The following is a 6,593-nucleotide window of genomic DNA, read 5'->3' on the forward strand; positions in this document are numbered from 1 at the left end:
CCCCCCCCCCCCCCCCCCCCCCCCCGCCTCTTTCCTCGTGGCTCCGCCCTCTCCGTGAAGCCACGCCCCTTCCACAGGCCGCCTCAAGCTCCCCGAGAGAAGAGCTAGTCCCTTCGCTGCCCTCCAACTCCTAGGGTTGTCCCAGAAAAAGTTTTACCTGGCCGTACGGGGGCTCCTCCTGGGAGATGGCCGCACCCATCGCACGTAAAAGCTGTAATAATGTACGCGGCCATCTTCCTTCACTGCCTGGGCTAGGGAGACAAAGAAAGCTCAGCTTCGAGGTCCGGGCGCCGCCATATTTGTCACAGGAGATTTGGGCGTCAGAGATGCTAAGAGCCGCAACGACGTCTGTGTTTACGAATCGGGGGACACTTAATTCTCCCCGCCCTAATCCTCTGGTCTAGGAAAGGGCTTAGACATCCGTTGTACGGCACAATCTTAAACATGGCCGCTCCCAGAAAGAGGTTGTCAAGTGGGCGCGGTCAAAATACCTCCGGTAAAGCTCTGAAAACCCAGAATCCTGTTCTCTGGAAGGTTGCCTGCCGGGTGGAGACTGACCGCCTCAAAGTCGCGACTGAGTCTGCGCACCCGCCACTTGGCAGGAAAAGAGCTTATACCGCGGTGAGGCGGCATGGTAGAGCGGCCAATTTTGGGTGAAAGGCGCGGATCCAGGATAAATAGGAAGAGTTGGTGATAGAAACGATCAAACCTTGGGACCTACGTAGGATGGTGACCGGGCGACTACGGTGGCCCGACTGGGTCAGCTATGGGTGCCCGTAAGGGTCAATGATTAGGAGACTGAAGGGTTAAGTGACTGGGCGTCTGAGCCTCGTCGGGGGTGGAGGTGTGGGTGGGGGTAGGGGGGGTCCGTGGTGGCGGGTGGAGGTTTGTGGGAGTCAGTGGCAGGTGGCAGGTGTCAGGGTCTCTGTGAAGAAGATGAATTGGGAGGAATCAGTAAGTGAGGTTTTTGTGAAATGTCTTGATTAGCAGGGTGGGTGGGAGTCAGTTATAATGGTCTTCGTGGGCCTGGGGCCAAGTGGATACTTATAAGACACTGATTTGGAAAGAGTTAAGGCTTAGTGATCGGAAGCCCAAGAGGGTCAGTGATTGGAGGCTCCAAGTTCTGTGGGCAGTAATAGTTTGGCTACTGGAAATGGTGATTGTGGAAACTTTGGGTTTCAATGTTTGGAGAAATGCTTTGGGCTACCAGTGACTGACACTTCCTTTACATCATCTATGGAGGAATCTGAGAATATTAACGATTGCGCTTTTGTAGCTCGGGGAATGGGGAATAGAGGGATCAATGGGGGTCAGTGATTGGGACTGTCAGAGGGGTGGGACTGTCGGGGTCCCAGTCATTGGGATATCATTGGAGATCAGTGTGCATTTGTGATTGGGATCTGTGTGATTCAGTGGCTATCAAATTGGGTCGATGAGCTTTGTAGTCACTGACCAGTGGTCTTTTATGGTCAAATTTGGACATATGGCGATATCAATGAGTATGAGAACCTCTGGGGGTTGAAGATTGGGGGCCTGTGATTAGGGACAGTATGTATGTCTATGATTAGGAAGCTTATTGGATTGGTTGAGGAGGCTCGTGAAATTCAGAGGTCAGGGACAAGAGAGTCAAGGATTTGAGGCTGCAGCCCTGCATAATGGGAACACACTTCACCTATGTGACACTCCACAGCTAACTAGCAGCCAGTTCTATCCAGTACCTCTCAGCCAAGGCCCACCTCAAAATTCTTTTAAAATTCCCGGTTTATTGTTCCCCACAATAATGAAAATGCTTTGAAAGGATCAAGTGCTAAGTTTATCTAAGGTAACATGTTATTAAAGACGTGGCTTCTATTGCTCTTGTCAGGGATCTAATGCATATTTCTCCTAATGTTTCCATTAAGGTTCTTTCAGGGAAAGGTAATGACATGCCCGTCTATGACAGCATCTCAAGAGTGAGCCTGGCTTCTTGTAATTCATTCTGACTCCTTGGCATCTAGAAAGGATGTGATCTTGCCTGTGGTTCAGAAAACAAAGCGTTTATTGAGTGAGTATCTAAACTGATAATGTAAACATTTGCCTGAAAGAGCAAACTGAGAGCGTTTAGAAAATACTTTATCTAGGGTCAACTTAAAAATAAATTATTGAAGGAAAAGAAACTAGATCTGGAAGTTACTGTGTTCTGGGAGTCTTTTTGCCTTGTTCTGTATTTTTTAGGCATGGCACGTTTGACTTTCACAAATCGGTTACTTATAAACTCCTGGTACAACAATTCAGTAAAGATAGAACCACAACCACCACCACAAAAACAAAACTTAAGGACCGGCCCGTGGCTCACTTGGGAGAGTGTGATGCTGATAACACCAAGGCCACAGGTTCAGATCCCATATAGGGATGGCCGGTTGGCTCACTTCTGGGAGCCTGGTGCTGACAAGAACAAGTCAAGGGTTAAGATCCCCTTACGTGTCATCTTTCAAAAAAAAAAAAAAACTTAAAGCTACTTTTAGGAACCATTCTTCACTGAAATTAAAGTTGAACAACAAGTCAAGGGTTAAGATCCCCTTACGTGTCATCTTTCAAAAAAAAAAAAAAAAAAACTTAAAGCTACTTTTAGGAACCATTCTTCACTGAAATTAAAGTTGAACTAATAGTCATTAATATGGCTGAGACAAGATTAAAATAAAATGGAAAGAAGATTTTGGCCATTAGCCTAATGAAAGGCTACAATGCTGAAACAATATGTTAATTGCTTTTGAAATTATTATATTCAATCCTTATGTAATCTTCCAAAAAAGCACAATGCCTGTAACGTCTTAAGAAATAAAGGAAGCTGAAAACTAAAACAAATAACACGTTTCAGAAGCCGTGCAGGTCGTTTTAGTTTTAAGGGCAGATGGTCCCTGTTTTTCAATTGTACAGAGTTAAGGACAGGTAGTCTTTAACTTTGCATGCTGACATCATAAGCCAGAGTAAGGAGTTCAGGCATTTCCTTTTTCTCCAAGCTGATTTCTTTCAGCTACATTGTGCTCAGTGCCAGATTTGGGGAGAAAATAATTTTAAACATTTTTTAACGTAAATCTTTTATTGCGATATAGATACAGGCAAAAATATACGTAAATATTAAGCTCAATGTATTGTCGCAAAACAAACCCCCCTGGGTAATGCACTCAGATCAGAAAACAACATTGTAGTTGATGCCCTCTCCCAGTCACTAGCCTGCCAGGGGGAACTATTCTCCCAAATTCTAACTTCACAGGTTAGTTTTGCCTGTTTTGAACTTTAATTTAATGGAACATTCATGGGGGGGGGTGGGGAGGCAAGATGTGGCTGTTTCTGAGCAACGTTTTTAAGTTTGAATCCAGCAGACATTTTTACAGCAGACATTTTTCCATATCATTAAATATTCTTTTTTTAAAATTGAGATATGAGACACATACAGTCAAGCGTGCTTATTTTAAGGGTATAGCTCAATGACTTTACATACATATTGTAAATCCCAAGTTATGGTTTTGTTTATTCTGTGACAGTGAACCATGTTATATCTTTTTAAATCAAGATGGAAAAGATCAGATGAGGTAATGTGGGATAGTCTCTTCAATTGAGTTAAATTAAACTGTGGATGATTTTCTGTGGTTTTTATCTTCAATCGAGGAAGTTAGAAATAAATGAGAAGTTGAAGGAATCAATACATATAAAAGGAGAAATTAATGAGCTATAAAAGAAAAAAGGGAAAACATAAATCTGTTTTTTTAAAACATCAATTATATAGATAAACCATTAGCAAGCCTTATCAAGTCGGGAGGAAATGAAGAGATATATAAATTAGGACTGCAAAGAGGGCAAAAACCATATCATTAAAAAATATTTTTGTAAACTTTACATTAATATATTTCAAACCTGGCATACAAAGGATGATTTTCCAGGAATATATGGATGTATAAAACTTCCTTAAGAAGAGAAAGAAAACTAAAAGATCAGTGGTTGTGAAAGTTTGAAATACTTAAAAAGGTTCTTATATACCACCTCCTGCCATCTCCTATTTCTCTTCTCAAAAAAAAGAAAAAGACAACTGTCAAGTTTAGATAAACCAATGGTGATTTCTTATAGAGCCTTGAAGTAACTTCCAAGTAACACATAATTCTTCAAATTGTTAAACTATTCCGGGGAATTTATAAAAGAAAAAGTGCTACCACCTGTTTTTTATAAACCTGGCATTGTTGTATGGATTCCCAAAATTGGAAAAGGTGGCATTGCAAAAGAAAACTATAGACCAGCCTTCTTATAAATGTCTATGCAAAATCCTGAGAAAAATTTAACAATATATTAAAATAATGCATTACAGCTGAGAGGAAATTTATCTTAAAAATTAAGTTCAATATTATCTAAAGATTTTATTAATTAGTTTCACAATATTAGCAGGACAAAGAGAAAATACCATACAGTCATCTCATGCTTGGGAAAAAAGTATTTGGTTAAATTCGACATCTGTTCGGGATTTTTTTTGAAAGATAGTAAAATAGGACTATATGGATACCTTCTTAATGTAATAAGACCTTCTATATCTCAAATTGAAAGTTGGTAGCAGACTTACTAACAGAACTCTGTAAGCATTCCCATTCAAGTGAGCAACGTATTCCTCCTATGATTTGATTTCTTCTAGAGTGCTAGCCAGTACAATTAATCAGGGAGTGAGAGAAGAAGAAAAAATAAGAGAAGAAAAATAAAGAGAAGAAAAAACTGTGAATGTTTGTGGATGAAATAATTGTATATCCCAAAACCTCAAGAGGATTAACTCTAAAACCATTTCAGTTATTAAGAAAGTTCAGTAAGGTTGCTGGTTTAAAATAAACATGGGAAAATGAATTGATGACTTTCTATTGCAGTCAGTAAATAGGTGGATTAAAATATGTCATTCAGATTAGCAACCAAAACCACAGTTGACTGCCTAGTAAATATAAAAAGAAAATATGAGTACCCAGATGAAGCAAAGTAGAAAACTGTTTGGAGATGTAAAGAAGTCTTGAATAAATGGAGATGTCTTATGTTGGGATTGGAAGACTCAATATTTTTTTAAATTGTCAACATTTTCTTGTATGAATGGACAAATTCAATGCAATGTCAAGCAAAATCTAAGAAGGATTTTTTTTTTCCAAATTATAACAGAAAAATTCTGCAGTTCGTATTGAAGATGAAACACTTGAGAATAGGCAGGACATTTCTGAAAAGACAAGTAATGAGAAGTAATGTGCCAGACAGGGTTTTAAACCATACGACTTCAGGGAATACAAGCTGTGACCCACGAGGAAGAATAAGTTGAGGGAGAAGATACTAAGTTCACTTCCGTGGGTGGTGAGCAGAGATCCATGATCTGGTTTGAAATTTGTGGCTAAGAACATACAGATGATGGTATGTGTATGGTAACATACAGCTTTTGAGTTTAGGTGTTAGGGACTAATGGTAAGAGTGCTTGAGTCACAGTCTTGTAACAAGGTAGTAGCCCTTCGGATAACTGCCATGCTGCTGGTTAACTGATTGCATGGTACTACTTTACCAAGAAAAATGATTGACTTTGTCTTCAATTGTATTCTTCCATAGTTGTTCAGTCTTAGGGAGGAATTGGGGCTGAGGGAAGAAGGGAAATTTGTTTTTCACATTCCCTTACTTAATCAGGGCATGTGACACTGTGACATTGTATGCCATACTATGCCATGCGCAGATGGGCACGCCCAGTAGAAAAACAATCTGTTTTTAATTAGAAAAGAAAAATTACTGGTCCAATTTTACCTTATTATAGAAGGAAATTTTTTTAAAAACTTCTCCACAGTTCCACCGTACTCGTATGTATCCAATTATTTATTTCCTGCCTTCATATTTTAGTCTGTCTACAGCTGGAGGTGATTTTAGTTCTATCCAATGTGCACATCAGATGTTTTATCATTCTTTTAGAAGGCAAATCTGTCTTCACTTTGACAGGCAGAAAGACTGAGATGTTATAACCACAAGCCCCACAGCCAGGCTAAGCGGGTCTAAATCTCAGTGTTGTCCTTTCTAGGGCACTATGACTTTGTCTGGAAACAGAGCAATACTTAGTTTAGAGGGCAGTGTGAGACAATTTGAGGAAATAACTTAGCATAGTGCCTGACTTGAGATCAGAGCTCAATGTAGTTTGGATGTGTTGTCTCCTCCAAAACTCAGGTGGAAATTTTGATCCCCAATGTGGCAGTGTTGGAAACTGATTGGGTCATGGGGGCAGATCCCTCATGAATGGATTAATGCTCTCCCTGGGGGAGGGGGGATTAATGAGTGAGTTCTCACTCTATTAGTTCCCGCGAGAGCTCATTGCTTAAAAAGATCCTGGTACCTCCTGTCTCTCTCTTGCTTTCTCTCACCATGTGATCTGCTTGTACCCACCGGCCACCTGCCACTTTCCGCCATGAGTAGAAGCAGCCTGAGGCCCATGCCAGACGCAGCTGTCCCAGAATAGTGAGCCAAATAAATCTCTGTTCTTTATAAATCACCCAGTCTCGGGTATTTCTGTTATAGCAACACAAAACGGACTAAAACACTTACTCATTCAATATGTTTATTAAATATCA

At 40.5% G+C, this 6,593-nt stretch overlaps 1 protein-coding gene across 2 annotated transcripts in view; it reads left to right on the plus strand.

Annotated features, from left to right (window-relative positions):
• Nucleotides 1-712: 712 nt before the first annotated feature.
• The window catches only part of ZNF793 (zinc finger protein 793), a 29,910-nt gene continuing 24,029 nt past the window's right edge, over nucleotides 713-6,593 (plus strand). Inside the window, exons 1-2 of one of the 2 annotated variants that reach the window (XM_008591617.1) lie at nucleotides 713-759; nucleotides 1,902-2,044. The gene's annotated coding sequence lies outside the window, so the exon portion shown is untranslated. Of the gene's footprint in view, nucleotides 760-1,387; nucleotides 2,045-6,593 lie in introns of those variants that run through there. The other variant, XM_008591616.1, reaches the window with a different exon arrangement.

The sequence above is a fragment of the Galeopterus variegatus genome, unplaced genomic scaffold, assembly GCF_000696425.1.
Source record: "Galeopterus variegatus unplaced genomic scaffold, G_variegatus-3.0.2 Scaffold7083, whole genome shotgun sequence".
NCBI lineage: Eukaryota > Metazoa > Chordata > Mammalia > Dermoptera > Cynocephalidae > Galeopterus > Galeopterus variegatus.